Here is a 10580-nt window from a genome sequence, read left to right on the forward strand (position 1 = left end):
TCAAGCTGCAGCTTCAGCTTACGGCCATACCAGCCTGGATGCGCCCGATCTCGTCTGATCTCGGAAGCTAAGCAGGGTCGGGCCTGGTTAGTACTTGGATGGGAGACCGCCTGGGAATACCAGGTGCTGTAAGCTTTTTCAACCAGCAGAGAGCGGTCTCGCTTAATCTACCCACACATATTTCAACGTGGTAACAGCGACAGCTCACGTCCTAAAGTGTTTTGCATATGGTAAAGGCACTTTAACTCCAACAAATAAGTGCTTCTAAATTATTATCACCAACAAATCAATGACTTATATTATATGACTTATCTTCAACTCCATATAAGAGGTATTTCAAGCTGCAGCTTCAGCTTACGGCCATACCAGCCTGGATGCGCCCGATCTCGTCTGATCTCGGAAGCTAAGCAGGGTCGGGCCTGGTTAGTACTTGGATGGGAGACCGCCTGGGAATACCAGGTGCTGTAAGCTTTTTCAACCAGCAGAGAGCGCTCTCGCTTAATCTACCCACACATATTTCAACGTGGTAAGAGCGACAGCTCACGTCCTAAAGTGTTTTGCACATGGTTAAGGCACCTTAACTCCAACAAATAAAACCAACAAATCAATGACTTATATTCTATGACTTATCTTCAACTCCATATCAGAGGTATTTCAAGCTGCAGCTTCTGCTTAAGGCCATACCAGCCTGGATGTGTCCGATCTCGTCTGATCTCGGAAGCTAAGCAGGGTCGGGCCTGGTTAGTACTTGGATGGGAGACCGCCTGGGAATACCAGGTGCTGTAAGCTTTTTCAACCAGCAGAGAGCGCTCTCGCTTAATCTACCCACACATATTTCAACGTAGTAACAGCGACAGCTCACGTCCTAAAGTGTTTTGCACATGGTAAAGGCACTTTAACTCCAACAAATAAGTGCTTCTAAATTATTATCACCAACAAATCAATGACTTATATTATATGACTTATCTTCAACTCCATATAAGAGGTATTTCAAGCTGCAGCTTCAGTTTACGGCCATATCAGCCTGGATGCGCCCGATCTCGTCTGATCTCGGAAGCTAAGCAGGGTCGGGCCTGGTTAGTACTTGGATGGGAGACCGCCTGGGAATACCAGGTGCTGTAAGCTTTTTCAACCAGCAGAGAGCGCTCTCGCTTAATCTACCCACACATATTTCAACGTGGTAAGAGCGACAGCTCACGTCCTAAAGTGTTTTGCACATGGTTAAAGCACTTTAACTCCAACAAATAAAACCAACAAATCAATGACTTATATTCTATGACTTATCTTCAACTCCATATCAGAGGTATTTCAAGCTGCAGCTTCTGCTTACGGTCATACCAGCCTGGATGCGCCCGATCTCGTCTGATCTCTGAAGCTAAGCAGGGTCGGGCCTGGTTAGTACTTGGATGGTAGACCGCCTGGGAATACCAGGTGCTGTAAGCTTTTTCAACCAGCAGAGAGCGCTCTCGCTTAATCTGCCCACACATATTTCAATGTGGTAACAGCGACAGCTCACGTCCTAAAGTGTTTTGCACATGGTTAAGGCACTTTAACTCCAACAAATAAAACCAACAAATCAATGACTTATATTTTATGACTTATCTTCAACTCCATATAAGAGGTATTTCAAGCTGCAGCTTCTGCTTACGGCCATACCAGCCTGGATGAGCCCGATCTCGTCTGATCTCGGAAGCTAAGCAGGGTCGGGCCTGGTTAGTACTTGGATGGGAGACCGCCTGGGAATACCAGGTGCTGTAAGCTTTTTCAACCAGCAGAGGGCGCTCTCGCTTAATCTACCCACACATATTTCAACGTGGTAAGAGCGACAGCTCACGTCCTAAAGTGTTTTGCACATGGTTAAGGCACTTTAACTCCAACAAATAAAACCAACAAATCAATGACTTATATTCTATGACTTATCTTCAACTCCATATCAGAGGTATTTCAAGCTGCAGCTTCTGCTTACGGCCATACCAGCCTGGATGCGCACGATCTCGTCTGATCTCGGAAGCTAAGCAGGGTCGGGCCTGGTTAGTACTTGGATGGGAGACCGCCTGGGAATACCAGGTGCTGTAAGCTTTTTCAACCAGCAGAGAGCGCTCACGCTTAATCTACCCACACATATTTCAACGTGGTAACAGCGACAGCTCACGTCCTGAAGTGTTTTGCACATGGTTAAGGCACTTTAACTCCAACAAATAAAACCAACAAATCAATGACTTATATTCTATGACTTATCTTCAACTCCATATAAGAAGTATTTCAAGCTGCAGCTTCAGCTTACGGCCATACCAGCCTGGATGCGCCCGATCTTGTCTGATCTCGGAAGCTAAGCAGGGTCGGGCCTGGTTAGTACTTGGATGGGAGACCGCCTGGGAATACCAGGTGCTGTAAGCTTTTTCAACCAGCAGAGAGCGCTCTCGCTTAATCTACCCACACATATTTCAACGTGGTAAGAGCGACAGCTCACGTCCTAAAGTGTTTTGCACATGGTTAAGGCACCTTAACTCCAACAAATAAAACCAACAAATCAATGACTTATATTCTATGACTTATCTTCAACTCCATATCAGAGGTATTTCAAGCTGCAGCTTCTGCTTAAGGCCATACCAGCCTGGATGTGTCCGATCTCGTCTGATCTCGGAAGCTAAGCAGGGTCGGGCCTGGTTAGTACTTGGATGGGAGACCGCCTGGGAATACCAGGTGCTGTAAGCTTTTTCAACCAGCAGAGAGCGCTCTCGCTTAATCTACCCACACATATTTCAACGTAGTAACAGCGACAGCTCACGTCCTAAAGTGTTTTGCACATGGTAAAGGCACTTTAACTCCAACAAATAAGTGCTTCTAAATTATTATCACCAACAAATCAATGACTTATATTATATGACTTATCTTCAACTCCATATAAGAGGTATTTCAAGCTGCAGCTTCAGTTTACGGCCATATCAGCCTGGATGCGCCCGATCTAGTCTGATCTCGGAAGCTAAGCAGGGTCGGGCCTGGTTAGTACTTGGATGGGAGACCGCCTGGGAATACCAGGTGCTGTAAGCTTTTTCAACCAGCAGAGAGCGCTCTCGCTTAATCTACCCACACATATTTCAACGTGGTAAGAGCGACAGCTCACGTCCTAAAGTGTTTTGCACATGGTTAAAGCACTTTAACTCCAACAAATAAAACCAACAAATCAATGACTTATATTCTATGACTTATCTTCAACTCCATATCAGAGGTATTTCAAGCTGCAGCTTCTGCTTACGGTCATACCAGCCTGGATGCGCCCGATCTCGTCTGATCTCTGAAGCTAAGCAGGGTCGGGCCTGGTTAGTACTTGGATGGTAGACCGCCTGGGAATACCAGGTGCTGTAAGCTTTTTCAACCAGCAGAGAGCGCTCTCGCTTAATCTGCCCACACATATTTCAATGTGGTAACAGCGACAGCTCACGTCCTAAAGTGTTTTGCACATGGTTAAGGCACTTTAACTCCAACAAATAAAACCAACAAATCAATGACTTATATTTTATGACTTATCTTCAACTCCATATAAGAGGTATTTCAAGCTGCAGCTTCTGCTTACGGCCATACCAGCCTGGATGAGCCCGATCTCGTCTGATCTCGGAAGCTAAGCAGGGTCGGGCCTGGTTAGTACTTGGATGGGAGACCGCCTGAGAATACCAGGTGCTGTAAGCTTTTTCAACCAGCAGAGAGCGCTCTCGCTTAATCTACCCACACATATTTCAACGTGGTAACAGCGACAACTCACGTCCTAAAGTGTTTTGCACATGGTTAAGGCACTTTAACTCCAACAAATAAGTGCTTCTAAATTATTATCACCAACAAATCAATGACTTATATTATATGACTTATCTTCAACTCCATATAAGAGGTATTTCAAGCTGCAGCTTCAGCTTCAGCTTACGGCCATACCAGCCTGGATGCGCCCGATCTCGTCTGATCTCGGAAGCTAAGCAGGGTCGGGCCTGGTTAGTACTTGGATGGGAGACCGCCTGGGAATACCAGGTGCTGTAAGCTTTTTCAACCAGCAGAGAGCGCTCTCGCTTAATCTACCCACACATATTTCAACGTGGTAACAGCGACAGCTCACGTCCTAAAGTGTTTTGCACATGGTTAAGGCACTTTAACTCCAACAAATAAGCGCTTCTAAATTATTATCACCAACAAATCAATGACTTGTATTATATACTTATCTTCAACTCCATATAAGAAGTATTTCAAGCTGCAGCTTCAGCTTACGGCCATACCAGCCTGGATGTGCCCGATCTCGTCTGATCTCGGAAGCTAAGCAGGGTCGGGCCTGGTTAGTACTTGGATGGGAGACCGCCTGGGAATACCAGGTGCTGTAAGCTTTTTCAACCAGCAGAGAGCGCTCTCGCTTAATCTACCCACACAAATTTCAACGTGGTAACAGCGACAGCTCATGTCCTAAAGTGTTTTGCACATGGTTAAGGCACTTTAACTCCAACAAATAAAACCAACAAATCAATGACTTATATTCTATGACTTATCTTCAACTCCATATCAGAGGTATTTCAAGCTGCAGCTTCTGCTTACGGCCATACCAGCCTGGATGCGCACGATCTCGTCTGATCTCGGAAGCTAAGCAGGGTCGGGCCTGGTTAGTACTTGGATGGGAGACCGCCTGGGAATACCAGGTGCTGTAAGCTTTTTCAACCAGCAGAGAGCGCTCACGCTTAATCTACCCACACATATTTCAACGTGGTAACAGCGACAGCTCACGTCCTGAAGTGTTTTGCACATGGTTAAGGCACTTTAACTCCAACAAATAAAACCAACAAATCAATGACATATATTCTATGACTTATCTTCAACTCCATATAAGAAGTATTTCAAGCTGCAGCTTCAGCTTACGGCCATACCAGCCTGGATGCGCCCGATCTTGTCTGATCTCGGAAGCTAAGCAGGGTCGGGCCTGGTTAGTACTTGGATGGGAGACCGCCTGGGAATACCAGGTGCTGTAAGCTTTTTCAACCAGCAGAGAGCGCTCTCGCTTAATCTACCCACACATATTTCAACGTGGTAAGAGCGACAGCTCACGTCCTAAAGTGTTTTGCACATGGTTAAGGCACCTTAACTCCAACAAATAAAACCAACAAATCAATGACTTATATTCTATGACTTATCTTCAACTCCATATCAGAGGTATTTCAAGCTGCAGCTTCTGCTTAAGGCCATACCAGCCTGGATGTGTCCGATCTCGTCTGATCTCGGAAGCTAAGCAGGGTCGGGCCTGGTTAGTACTTGGATGGGAGACCGCCTGGGAATACCAGGTGCTGTAAGCTTTTTCAACCAGCAGAGAGCGCTCTCGCTTAATCTACCCACACATATTTCAACGTAGTAACAGCGACAGCTCACGTCCTAAAGTGTTTTGCACATGGTAAAGGCACTTTAACTCCAACAAATAAGTGCTTCTAAATTATTATCACCAACAAATCAATGACTTATATTATATGACTTATCTTCAACTCCATATAAGAGGTATTTCAAGCTGCAGCTTCAGCTTCAGCTTACGGCCATACCAGCCTGGATGCGCCCGATCTCGTCTGATCTCGGAAGCTAAGCAGGGTCGGGCCTGGTTAGTACTTGGATGGGAGACCGCCTGGGAATACCAGGTGCTGTAAGCTTTTTCAACCAGCAGAGAGCGCTCTCGCTTAATCTACCCACACATATTTCAACGTGGTAACAGCGACAGCTCACGTCCTAAAGTGTTTTGCACATGGTTAAGGCACTTTAACTCCAACAAATAAAACCAACAAATCAATGACTTATATTCTATGACTTATCTTCAACTCCATATCAGAGGTATTTCAAGCTGCAGCTTCTGCTTACGGCCATACCAGCCTGGATGCGCCCGATCTCGTTTGATCTCGGAAGCTAAGCAGGGTCGGGCCTGGTTAGTACTTGGATGGGAGACCGCCTGGGAATACCCGGTGCTGTAAGCTTTTTCAACCAGCAGAGAACGGTCTCGCTTAATCTAGCCACACATATTTCAACGTGGTAACAGCGACAGTTCACGTCCTAAAGTGTTTTGCATATGGTTAAGGCACTTTAACTCCAACAAATAAAACCAACAAATCAATGACTTATATTCTATGACTTATCTTCAACTCCATATAAGAGGTATTTCAAGCTGCAGCTTCTGCTTACGGCCATACCAGCCTGGATGCGCCCGATCTCGTCTGATCTCGGAAGCTAAGCAGGGTCGGGCCTTGTTAGTACTTGGATGGGAGACCGCCTGGGAATACCAGGTGCTGTAAGCTTTTTCAACCAGCAGAGAGCGCTCTCGCTTAATCTACCCACACATATTTCAACGTGGTAACAGCGACAACTCACGTCCTAAAGTGTTTTGCACATGGTTAAGGCACTTTAACTCCAACAAATAAGTGCTTCTAAATTATTATCACCAACAAATCAATGACTTATATTATATGACTTATCTTCAACTCCATATAAGAGGTATTTCAAGCTGCAGCTTCTGCTTACGGCCATACCAGCCTGGATGCGCCCGATCTCGTCTGATATCGGAAGCTAAGCAGGGTCGGGCCTGGTTAGTACTTGGTTGGGAGACCGTCTGGGAATACCAGGTGCTGTAAGCTTTTTCAACCAGCAGAGAGCGCTCTCGCTTAATCTACCCACACATATTTCAACGTGGTAACAGCGACAGCTCACGTCCTGAAGTGTTTTGCACATGGTTAAGGCACTTTAACTCCAACAAATAAAACCAACAAATCAATGACTTATATTCTATGACTTATCTTCAACTCCATATAAGAGGTATTTCAAGCTGCAGCTTCAGCTTACGGCCATACCAGCCTGGATGCGCCCGATCTCGTCTGATCTCGGAAGCTAAGCAGGGTCGGGCCTGGTTAGTACTTGGATGGGAGACCGCCTGGGAATACCAGGTGCTGTAACCTTTTTCAACCAGCAGAGAGCGCTCTCGCTTAATCTACCCACACATATTTCAACGTGGTAAGAGCGACAGCTCACGTCCTAAAGTGTTTTGCACATGGTTAAGGCACTTTAACTCCAACAAATAAAACCAACAAATCAATGACTTATATTCTATGACTTATCTTCAACTCCATATCAGAGGTATTTCAAGCTGCAGCTTCTGCTTACGGCCATACCAGCCTGGATGGGCCCGATCTCGTCTGATCTCTGAAGCTAAGCAGGGTCTGGCCTGGTTAGTACTTGGATGGTAGACCGCCTGGGAATACCAGGTGCTGTAAGCTTTTTCAACCAGCAGAGAGCGCTCTCGCTTAATCTACCCACACATATTTCAACGTGGTAACAGCGACAGCTCACGTCCTAAAGTGTTTTGCACATGGTTAAGGCACTTTAACTCCAACAAATAAAACCAACAAATCAATGACTTATATTCTATGACTTATCTTCAACTCCATATAAGAGGTATTTCAAGCTGCAGCTTCAGCTTACGGCCATACCAGCCTGGATGCGCCCGATCTCGTCTGATCTCGGAAGCTAAGCAGGGTCGGGCCTGGTTAGTACTTGGATGGGAGACCGCCTGGGAATACCAGGTGCTGTAAGCTTTTTCAACCAGCAGAGAGCGCTCTCGCTTAATCTACCCACACATATTTCAACGTGGTAAGAGCGACAGCTCACGTCCTAAAGTGTTTTGCACATGGTTAAGGCACTTTAACTCCAACAAATAAAACCAACAAATCAATGACTTATATTCTATGACTTATCTTCAACTCCATATCAGAGGTATTTCAAGCTGCAGCTTCTGCTTACGGCCATACCAGCCTGGATGGGCCCGATCTCGTCTGATCTCTGAAGCTAAGCAGGGTCTGGCCTGGTTAGTACTTGGATGGTAGACCGCCTGGGAATACCAGGTGCTGTAAGCTTTTTCAACCAGCAGAGAGCGCTCTCGCTTAATCTACCCACACATATTTCAACGTGGTAACAGCGACAGCTCACGTCCTAAAGTGTTTTGCACATGGTTAAGGCACTTTAACTCCAACAAATAAAACCAACAAATCAATGACTTATATTCTATGACTTATCTTCAACTCCATATAAGAGGTATTTCAAGCTGCAGCTTCAGCTTACGGCCATACCAGCCTGGATGCGCCCGATCTCGTCTGATCTCGGAAGCTAAGCAGGGTCGGGCCTGGTTAGTACTTGGATGGGAGACCGCCTGGGAATACCAGGTGCTGTAAGCTTTTTCAACCAGCAGAGAGCGCTCTCGCTTAATCTACCCACACATATTTCAACGTGGTAAGAGCGACAGCTCACGTCCTAAAGTGTTTTGCACATGGTTAAGGCACTTTAACTCCAACAAATAAAACCAACAAATCAATGACTTATATTCTATGACTTATCTTCAACTCCATATCAGAGGTATTTCAAGCTGCAGCTTCTGCTTACGGCCATACCAGCCTGGATGCGCCCGATCTCGTCTGATCTCGGAAGCTAAGCAGGGTCGGGCCTGGTTAGTACTTGGATGGTAGACCGCCTGGGAATACCAGGTGCTGTAAGCTTTTTCAACCAGCAGAGAGCGCTCTCGCTTAATCTGCCCACACATATTTCAATGTGGTAACAGCGACAGCTCACGTCCTAAAGTGTTTTGCACATGGTTAAGGCACTTTAACTCCAACAAATAAAACCAACAAATTAATGACTTATATTCTATGACTTATCTTCAACTCCATATAAGAGGTATTTCAAGCTGCAGCTTCTGCTTACGGCCATACCAGCCTGGATGAGCCCGATCTCGTCTGATCTCGGAAGCTAAGCAGGGTCGGGCCTGGTTAGTACTTGGATGGGAGACCGCCTGGGAATACCAGGTGCTGTAAGCATTTTCAACCAGCAGAGAGCGCTCTCGCTTAATCTACCCACACATATTTCAACGTGGTAACAGCGACAGCTCACGTCCAAAAGTGTTTTTCACATGGTTAAGGCACTTTAACTCCAACAAATAAGCGCTTCTAAATTATTATCACCAACAAATCAATGACTTATATTATATGACTTATCTTCAACTCCATATAAGAGGTATTTCAAGCTGCAGCTTCAGCTTACGGCCATACCAGCCTGGATGCGCCCGATCTCGTCTGATCTCGGAAGCTAAGCAGGGTCGGGCCTGGTTAGTACTTGGATGGGAGACCGCCTGGGAATACCAGGTGCTGTAAGCTTTTTCAACCAGCAGAGAGCGGTCTCGCTTAATCTACCCACACATATTTCAACGTGGTAACAGCGACAGCTCAAGTCCTAAAGTGTTTTGCATATGGTAAAGGCACTTTAACTCCAACAAATAAGTGCTTCTAAATTATTATCACCAACAAATCAATGACTTATATTATATGACTTATCTTCAACTCCATATAAGAGGTATTTCAAGCTGCAGCTTCAGCTTACGGCCATACCAGCCTGGATGCGCCCGATCTCGTCTGATCTCGGAAGCTAAGCAGGGTCGGGCCTGGTTAGTACTTGGATGGGAGACCGCCTGGGAATACCAGGTGCTGTAAGCTTTTTCAACCAGCAGAGAGCGCTCTCGCTTAATCTACCCACACATATTTCAACGTGGTAAGAGCGACAGCTCACGTCCTAAAGTGTTTTGCACATGGTTAAGGCACTTTAACTCCAACAAATAAAACCAACAAATCAATGACTTATATTCTATGACTTATCTTCAACTCCATATAAGAGGTATTTCAAGCTGCAGCTTCTGCTTACGGCCATACCAGCCTGGATGCGCCCGATCTCGTCTGATATCGGAAGCAAAGCAGGGTCGGGCCTGGTTAGTACTTGGTTGGGAGACCGTCTGGGAATACCAGGTGCTGTAAGCTTTTTCAACCAGCAGAGAGCGCTCTCGCTTAATCTACCCACACATATTTCAACGTGGTAACAGCGACAGCTCACGTCCTGAAGTGTTTTGCACATGGTTAAGGCACTTTAACTCCAACAAATAAAACCAACAAATCAATGACTTATATTCTATGACTTATCTTCAACTCCATATAAGAGGTATTTCAAGCTGCAGCTTCAGCTTACGGCCATACCAGCCTGGATGCGCCCGATCTCGTCTGATCTCGGAAGCTAAGCAGGGTCGGGCCTGGTTAGTACTTGGATGGGAGACCGCCTGGGAATACCAGGTGCTGTAAGCTTTTTCAACCAGCAGAGAGCGCTCTCGCTTAATCTACCCACACATATTTCAACGTGGTAAGAGCGACAGCTCACGTCCTAAAGTGTTTTGCACATGGTTAAGGCACTTTAACTCCAACAAATAAAACCAACAAATCAATGACTTATATTCTATGACTTATCTTCAACTCCATATCAGAGGTATTTCAAGCTGCAGCTTCTGCTTACGGCCATACCAGCCTGGATGGGCCCGATCTCGTCTGATCTCTGAAGCTAAGCAGGGTCTGGCCTGGTTAGTACTTGGATGGGAGACCGCCTGGGAATACCAGGTGCTGTAAGCTTTTTCAACCAGCAGAGAGCGCTCTCGCTTAATCTGCCCACACATATTTCAATGTGGTAACAGCGACAGCTCACGTCCTAAAGTGTTTTGCACATGG

General features: G+C 45.9%; 31 non-coding genes and 2 pseudogenes across 31 annotated transcripts; all 33 read left to right on the plus strand.

Annotated features, from left to right (window-relative positions):
* Window positions 1-16: 16 nt before the first annotated feature.
* LOC133436706 (5S ribosomal RNA) lies at window positions 17-135 on the plus strand. Its single transcript, XR_009780222.1, has one exon. It is a non-coding gene; the product is annotated as a 5S ribosomal RNA (ribosomal RNA).
* Window positions 136-352: 217 nt separating this feature from the next.
* Window positions 353-471, plus strand: LOC133436470 (5S ribosomal RNA). Its single transcript, XR_009780007.1, has one exon. It is a non-coding gene; the product is annotated as a 5S ribosomal RNA (ribosomal RNA).
* A 199-nt stretch (window positions 472-670) lies between these two features.
* On the plus strand, window positions 671-789 carry LOC133436646 (5S ribosomal RNA). The gene has a single exon (XR_009780173.1). It is a non-coding gene; the product is annotated as a 5S ribosomal RNA (ribosomal RNA).
* A 217-nt stretch (window positions 790-1006) lies between these two features.
* On the plus strand, window positions 1007-1125 carry LOC133436566 (5S ribosomal RNA). The gene has a single exon (XR_009780098.1). It is a non-coding gene; the product is annotated as a 5S ribosomal RNA (ribosomal RNA).
* Window positions 1126-1324: 199 nt separating this feature from the next.
* LOC133436633 (5S ribosomal RNA) lies at window positions 1325-1443 on the plus strand. Its single transcript, XR_009780161.1, has one exon. It is a non-coding gene; the product is annotated as a 5S ribosomal RNA (ribosomal RNA).
* Window positions 1444-1642: 199 nt separating this feature from the next.
* LOC133436558 (5S ribosomal RNA) lies at window positions 1643-1761 on the plus strand. Its single transcript, XR_009780090.1, has one exon. It is a non-coding gene; the product is annotated as a 5S ribosomal RNA (ribosomal RNA).
* A 199-nt stretch (window positions 1762-1960) lies between these two features.
* LOC133436562 (5S ribosomal RNA) lies at window positions 1961-2079 on the plus strand. The gene has a single exon (XR_009780094.1). It is a non-coding gene; the product is annotated as a 5S ribosomal RNA (ribosomal RNA).
* A 199-nt stretch (window positions 2080-2278) lies between these two features.
* Window positions 2279-2397, plus strand: LOC133436555 (5S ribosomal RNA). Its single transcript, XR_009780087.1, has one exon. It is a non-coding gene; the product is annotated as a 5S ribosomal RNA (ribosomal RNA).
* Window positions 2398-2596: 199 nt separating this feature from the next.
* Window positions 2597-2715, plus strand: LOC133436647 (5S ribosomal RNA). The gene has a single exon (XR_009780174.1). It is a non-coding gene; the product is annotated as a 5S ribosomal RNA (ribosomal RNA).
* A 217-nt stretch (window positions 2716-2932) lies between these two features.
* Window positions 2933-3051, plus strand: LOC133436636 (5S ribosomal RNA). Its single transcript, XR_009780164.1, has one exon. It is a non-coding gene; the product is annotated as a 5S ribosomal RNA (ribosomal RNA).
* A 199-nt stretch (window positions 3052-3250) lies between these two features.
* LOC133436634 (5S ribosomal RNA) lies at window positions 3251-3369 on the plus strand. The gene has a single exon (XR_009780162.1). It is a non-coding gene; the product is annotated as a 5S ribosomal RNA (ribosomal RNA).
* Window positions 3370-3568: 199 nt separating this feature from the next.
* On the plus strand, window positions 3569-3687 carry LOC133436589 (5S ribosomal RNA). Its single transcript, XR_009780120.1, has one exon. It is a non-coding gene; the product is annotated as a 5S ribosomal RNA (ribosomal RNA).
* A 223-nt stretch (window positions 3688-3910) lies between these two features.
* On the plus strand, window positions 3911-4029 carry LOC133436471 (5S ribosomal RNA). The gene has a single exon (XR_009780008.1). It is a non-coding gene; the product is annotated as a 5S ribosomal RNA (ribosomal RNA).
* Window positions 4030-4245: 216 nt separating this feature from the next.
* LOC133436511 (5S ribosomal RNA) lies at window positions 4246-4364 on the plus strand. Its single transcript, XR_009780046.1, has one exon. It is a non-coding gene; the product is annotated as a 5S ribosomal RNA (ribosomal RNA).
* A 199-nt stretch (window positions 4365-4563) lies between these two features.
* LOC133436563 (5S ribosomal RNA) lies at window positions 4564-4682 on the plus strand. The gene has a single exon (XR_009780095.1). It is a non-coding gene; the product is annotated as a 5S ribosomal RNA (ribosomal RNA).
* A 199-nt stretch (window positions 4683-4881) lies between these two features.
* On the plus strand, window positions 4882-5000 carry LOC133436556 (5S ribosomal RNA). The gene has a single exon (XR_009780088.1). It is a non-coding gene; the product is annotated as a 5S ribosomal RNA (ribosomal RNA).
* A 199-nt stretch (window positions 5001-5199) lies between these two features.
* LOC133436648 (5S ribosomal RNA) lies at window positions 5200-5318 on the plus strand. The gene has a single exon (XR_009780175.1). It is a non-coding gene; the product is annotated as a 5S ribosomal RNA (ribosomal RNA).
* Window positions 5319-5541: 223 nt separating this feature from the next.
* LOC133436472 (5S ribosomal RNA) lies at window positions 5542-5660 on the plus strand. The gene has a single exon (XR_009780009.1). It is a non-coding gene; the product is annotated as a 5S ribosomal RNA (ribosomal RNA).
* A 199-nt stretch (window positions 5661-5859) lies between these two features.
* Window positions 5860-5978, plus strand: LOC133436509 (5S ribosomal RNA). Its single transcript, XR_009780044.1, has one exon. It is a non-coding gene; the product is annotated as a 5S ribosomal RNA (ribosomal RNA).
* Window positions 5979-6177: 199 nt separating this feature from the next.
* On the plus strand, window positions 6178-6296 carry LOC133436596 (5S ribosomal RNA). The gene has a single exon (XR_009780127.1). It is a non-coding gene; the product is annotated as a 5S ribosomal RNA (ribosomal RNA).
* Window positions 6297-6513: 217 nt separating this feature from the next.
* Window positions 6514-6632, plus strand: LOC133436617 (5S ribosomal RNA). The gene has a single exon (XR_009780146.1). It is a non-coding gene; the product is annotated as a 5S ribosomal RNA (ribosomal RNA).
* A 199-nt stretch (window positions 6633-6831) lies between these two features.
* Window positions 6832-6950, plus strand: LOC133436561 (5S ribosomal RNA). The gene has a single exon (XR_009780093.1). It is a non-coding gene; the product is annotated as a 5S ribosomal RNA (ribosomal RNA).
* Window positions 6951-7149: 199 nt separating this feature from the next.
* LOC133436671 (5S ribosomal RNA) lies at window positions 7150-7268 on the plus strand (annotated as a pseudogene).
* A 199-nt stretch (window positions 7269-7467) lies between these two features.
* On the plus strand, window positions 7468-7586 carry LOC133436473 (5S ribosomal RNA). Its single transcript, XR_009780010.1, has one exon. It is a non-coding gene; the product is annotated as a 5S ribosomal RNA (ribosomal RNA).
* A 199-nt stretch (window positions 7587-7785) lies between these two features.
* LOC133436672 (5S ribosomal RNA) lies at window positions 7786-7904 on the plus strand (annotated as a pseudogene).
* A 199-nt stretch (window positions 7905-8103) lies between these two features.
* LOC133436474 (5S ribosomal RNA) lies at window positions 8104-8222 on the plus strand. The gene has a single exon (XR_009780011.1). It is a non-coding gene; the product is annotated as a 5S ribosomal RNA (ribosomal RNA).
* Window positions 8223-8421: 199 nt separating this feature from the next.
* Window positions 8422-8540, plus strand: LOC133436536 (5S ribosomal RNA). Its single transcript, XR_009780069.1, has one exon. It is a non-coding gene; the product is annotated as a 5S ribosomal RNA (ribosomal RNA).
* A 199-nt stretch (window positions 8541-8739) lies between these two features.
* On the plus strand, window positions 8740-8858 carry LOC133436581 (5S ribosomal RNA). The gene has a single exon (XR_009780113.1). It is a non-coding gene; the product is annotated as a 5S ribosomal RNA (ribosomal RNA).
* Window positions 8859-9075: 217 nt separating this feature from the next.
* On the plus strand, window positions 9076-9194 carry LOC133436476 (5S ribosomal RNA). The gene has a single exon (XR_009780013.1). It is a non-coding gene; the product is annotated as a 5S ribosomal RNA (ribosomal RNA).
* Window positions 9195-9411: 217 nt separating this feature from the next.
* Window positions 9412-9530, plus strand: LOC133436477 (5S ribosomal RNA). Its single transcript, XR_009780014.1, has one exon. It is a non-coding gene; the product is annotated as a 5S ribosomal RNA (ribosomal RNA).
* Window positions 9531-9729: 199 nt separating this feature from the next.
* LOC133436640 (5S ribosomal RNA) lies at window positions 9730-9848 on the plus strand. The gene has a single exon (XR_009780168.1). It is a non-coding gene; the product is annotated as a 5S ribosomal RNA (ribosomal RNA).
* A 199-nt stretch (window positions 9849-10047) lies between these two features.
* LOC133436478 (5S ribosomal RNA) lies at window positions 10048-10166 on the plus strand. The gene has a single exon (XR_009780015.1). It is a non-coding gene; the product is annotated as a 5S ribosomal RNA (ribosomal RNA).
* A 199-nt stretch (window positions 10167-10365) lies between these two features.
* LOC133436664 (5S ribosomal RNA) lies at window positions 10366-10484 on the plus strand. Its single transcript, XR_009780191.1, has one exon. It is a non-coding gene; the product is annotated as a 5S ribosomal RNA (ribosomal RNA).
* The last annotated feature ends 96 nt before the right edge of the window (window positions 10485-10580 follow it).

This window comes from Cololabis saira, unplaced genomic scaffold (assembly GCF_033807715.1).
Source record: "Cololabis saira isolate AMF1-May2022 unplaced genomic scaffold, fColSai1.1 scf060, whole genome shotgun sequence".
Taxonomy (NCBI): Eukaryota; Metazoa; Chordata; class Actinopteri; order Beloniformes; family Belonidae; genus Cololabis; species Cololabis saira.